A 5,040-nucleotide genomic window follows, 5' to 3' on the forward strand; every position below is an offset into this window, starting at 1 on the left:
AATTGTTTTGTGAGGCTTTCCATACTGGTTGGGTATGAACCAGTCCTCTTTTGCATCTCTTCACCTCTGATGATCTTTCTTCTTTTGCTTTTATCATGCAATTTTGATGGTTGTATGTCTTGATTCATTATCTTTTCGTAGGAAAATTATTACCTAATAACTCTTTTCAAAAAGCTCTCAGCTGTTTTTTTTTTTTTTCCCCATTAATCTGTTTTGTTTGTATTATCATTGCTTTTCCCTCAGGTGAATTTAAGAATCCAATAATTAAGTTCCAAACAAATTCCATTAGGAATTTAATTGGGATTTCATTAAGCCCATAAATTAATTTCAGAAGAATTAATGTGCACTTTTTCTCATACATGACTTTTTTTGCCTATATATTTAAAATGTTTATTGTTATTTTTTTATTTTTTTATTTTTTTGTCTTTTTAGTGACCGGTAAGGGGATCACAACCCTTGGCCTGGTGTCGCCTGCACCGCGCTCAGCCAGTGAGCGCACCAGCCAGTCCTATATAGGTTCCGAACCCGTGGTGGGAGCGTTGCAGAGCTCCCCAGCACCGCACTCTCCTGAGTGCGCCACGGGGCCAGCCCTGTTTATTGTTATTTTTTAGCAAATTTGGGGGTGAATCCCATAGATTCTACTTATTTTCAGAAAGTTTTTTCCTCAGAATTTTATTTTTTGGTTACTTTGTAAAATGTCTTCTTTGTCATTTACTCATGGATTATTTTTGACATAGATACAGATTATTGATAATATACATATTTTGAAAAATGCTTATCTTCTGTGAAGTTACATCACAGAAGTAGCTTAAAAGATATAAAATTTTAAAATTAATTATTTGGAGTTTTGGAGTTTTGTAAGAATATAATTGCATTATTGTATAAAATAGTATTTTCATTAATCATATCTCTTCTTCATGTTTCATGCTAAGAACTTTTGTAAGTGCTAAGTGATAGTGATAACAATGGGCATCTTGTTTGCTTGCTTTTACCTCTGATTTTAATAGGAATTCTCCTTACTTTTTCAAAGGTAAGGATTATGTTGATGGTTGGTTTAAGATATAAAGTCTTGCTATGTTAAAAAAAAAAAGGCTTCCATTTCTAATTTTCCCAAAAAACAAATTTCAGGATTACAGGTTGTACTTTGAATGCTATTGACTGTCTTTACTTCCTCTATTAAAAATAATTCCTATTTTCTCCTTAAATATATTCACATAAAATGTTGCTTTAATAGATCTCTTTATAATAAGTGATCTTTGCATTTTTTGGATAAGTCCTTCTTGGTCGTTGTGAATAATTCTTTTAATTTTGCTACTGGATTTGGTCTAGTAATACATTATTTAGGAATTTTGCTTGTCTTCCCAATTTTGCTACAGGTTTTTATTCCCCCTTTTCACATTTTGGAATCAGGGTTATATTGTATTTACAAAGTAAAATATGCATTCATATTTTTCTATGCCTAAAACAATTTCAACAGCATGAGGATATTAGTATCTTGAAAATTTGAAGGAACTAAATCTCAAAACTGTCCGCCACGGGACTTTTTGCAAAGTAATTCTTTGATATTTTTTTTAGTTATTCATAGTAACTTGTCTTTTCAGGTTTTCTACCTTTTCTTGAGTGATTTTTTTAAAGTGACTATTTCCACAGAATTTTTCCATTTCACTGAGATTTTGAAGTTTGAGTGTAGTTGTTTATAGTCTTTAGTATTTTATTTTCTCCTCTTTATCAGTCACAAAACAACTTTTCTTGTTAAATTATGTTTCTGATTTAACATGTCAGAGGTGTCCATATTATTAATCTTTTTAAAGAACCATTTTTATATGAAAAAGATCAGAAAACATATCCTATATACAAAAGCCTGTATTTCAATCTAAATATCTTTATTTACTTATTTATTTTAAAAACTTTTATTGAATCATAATTGATTATACATATTTTAGGGGTTCAACATTGAGATATGTTGATCGAATCAATATTACTAGCATATGTATTGTTACAAATCATAATTATTCTTTATTCCCCTTGTTTAATCTCTCCCCATCCCCCTTTCTCTCCCCCCTCCCCCCCCCCATCCTGCTGTACGGCCAATGGGGGTTCAACATTGATATATGTTGATTAAATCAATATTACTAGCATATGTATTGTTACAAATCATACTTATTCTTTATGCCCCTTGTCCAATCTCTCCCTATCTCCCTCTACCTCTCCACTCTGATAATGCCTAGATGATCTGTTCAATGCTGAGAGGTATATTCGGGTCCCCCAATATTATTGTAGAGCAGATCCTTCTGTCACTCTGGAATGGGCTATGTGGAGAGAAACATCCTCTTCTTTTCTTTGGTCTCTACTGGTGACTCTCCTGTGTCAATGCACTCCAGTGGCTGGCAGACCATCTGTGTGGTGGTTGCGGCATCTAGCCGCTTTTGCAGCAGCCATGGTTATTGTGGTGGCTGTGGTGGGCCACACACATGGAGGTGATGTTCTTGGCATGCTCCTTGGTGCTGGCAATGTGCCTGGTTGTGGGAGGGGTTTCCAGTCCCTGGATCTAGGCCTCAGGTCCCTGGGTGGGCTCCGAGATGCTGGTGGTGAGGCTGGTTGTGGGAGGGGGGTTCTGGTCCGCAGCTCCATGCCTCAGGTCCCTGGGCAGGTCCCAAGGCACTGGCGGTGTGCCTGGGACTTGGTCATTTTCTGTTGCTCTTGGAAAATGGCTCTGTTCTGTCCTGAGAATCTTCTGGACTCTGTTTTAATTCTCAGGTTAGAGAGGGATGAATCTTTGGTCCTTGGACTTCTTTACCTCAACAAGCCAATTAGTTCATGGGAGCTGGAATCTTGCTTGGGCATGCAGAGCAGCCACCGCAGGACCCCGGTGGGCATGGGGTTGCCCCCATCCTGCAGACACTATATAAATATTTTAAAATGCTAAAACTAAAATGAACATTTTGTTCTAATCTTGAGGTGAATAAAACAATGTCAGTAATCCAGACTCACAATCATCAAACAGTCCCTTTGCTGAGAAATAACCATATTCTTGAATAGTGTATAGTCACTGTCGTATTTACATATAACATGCACACTTCTCCCTGAACAAAATATTGTTTAGTTTTGCCATTTTTTAGCTTTCAGTGAGATGACCCATAATATATGATATTAATGGTCAGCATCAAGTTTTTGAGGTTCATTGTGGTTCATAATGTAGTGAAGTTTATTCTTTTTCACTGCAGTGTGATATTCCCTTGCATGGATATTATATAATTACTTTATCCATTCTGTTCTAGGTAGATATTTAGAGCTTTTCAAAGTTTTTTTTTTCTGTTACAAATATTGCTTCCTTGAATATCCTAGCATGTGTTTTCTAGTACCCATGTCCAAGACTTTCTCAGATGAATAGGAAGTAGTGACATTGTCAAATCACAGGGTATTTGGAGTTTAACTTCACTAAGTTATATTCTTTTCTGAAGGGGTTGAACCAATTCACACTAGCACTGGAAATGTGTGGGAGTTCCCAATGTCCTACACTCTCATCACACCTGATGTTACCAGGCTTTTTAATTTTTGCAAACCAGCAGGTGCAACATTGTATACTAGTGAGTGTTGAATCCCGTTGAGATTTTAAAGATATATTTATGTAATTATCAGACTAGGTCATTTATGCACATGTTCAAATCAAAGTCTTGCTTTCACCTCTGCTCTCAATATGTCTGTTCCAACCATCCCCAGCCAGTTAATCATTTAAGGTACACAACTTCCAGAACTTCTTTATACAAACACAAACAAATATAATTATATATATATATATATATATTTTTTTTTGTCTTTTTGTCTTTTTTTGTGACCGGTAACGGGATCGCAACCCTCGGTGTCGCGCCTGTACCGTGCTCAGCCAGTGAGCAGACCGGTTTTTGTCTTTTTGTCTTTTTTTGTGACTGGTAACGGGATCGCAACCCTCGGTGTCGCGCCTGTACCGTGCTCAGCCAGTGAGCAGACCGGTCTCTATACGGGATCTGAACCCTCGGCGGGAGCGCTGCCATGCTCCCAAGCGCCGCACTCAACCGAATGTGCCACCAGGCCGGCCCTAATTATATATTTTTTACTTTCCTCTTCTTATACACAAAGGGTGGCATATTTAGATACTGTTCTCTACTTTTCTTTTTCACTTAACATATAACTAGAGATCTTTGCAAATCAGCATGTAAATCACTAGTTAACTTCCTCATTTTTTTTAGCAGCTTAGTTTATTCCATTGTACAGACTCACCATATTCTATTTAAAGCCAGCCCACTCCTGATGGATGTTGCATTGTTTCCAGTATTTAGCTATTGCAAGCGATGTTATAACAACTTACTATGTACAGAGGTCGTTTCACTGAATAGGGATTGCTGGGTCAAATGGTCTAGGCATTTGAAATTTTTCCATATAAACTTTCAAATCAACAATATGTCTTTTAGAAAATTGGTTGATAATCTCTATTGGAAATATGTTAAAATTCTAAATGAATATAAGAATTGAAATATTTATAATATTGTTTAAATATCCAAAAACATCATAAATCATTGTATTTTATAAGGCTTTCTTAATATACATATTGAATATTTTTTGTTGTTCTGCTTCCTAGGTATTTTGTCTTTTTTATTGTGATTATAAATGGGATCTGTTCTTACTTGCTAATGTTGAAATATACAAATAGTTCATCATGTAAATATGTGACAGATATATTATCTATTAAATATGTTGGTCTAGGCCCTCCAAAAAGCAGAATTCAAGACATGCAAGAGATTTATTAGTAAAAATATCTGTGAGAAAATGAGGAAGTCAAGGGAGGCTGGGAGATGCAGGTATAACACCAAATAAAGAAAAGGAGATGGGGTTAGTTGCAATGCAGTTCTAAGGGACGTTTGGCAAGGCCATTGGGGAGTCCTTAAGCCAAAGTTGTCATTAGAGGAGTTCTGCATCTTCCCTGCCATGCTTAGTCCTTGGCTGTAAGCAGCCTGTGGGAAGTGTGATCTCAGTAGGCACACAATGATGGATTTCAAGTGTAAC

Source organism: Galeopterus variegatus, unplaced genomic scaffold, assembly GCF_000696425.1.
Source record: "Galeopterus variegatus unplaced genomic scaffold, G_variegatus-3.0.2 Scaffold2049, whole genome shotgun sequence".
NCBI classification, from domain to species: domain Eukaryota; kingdom Metazoa; phylum Chordata; class Mammalia; order Dermoptera; family Cynocephalidae; genus Galeopterus; species Galeopterus variegatus.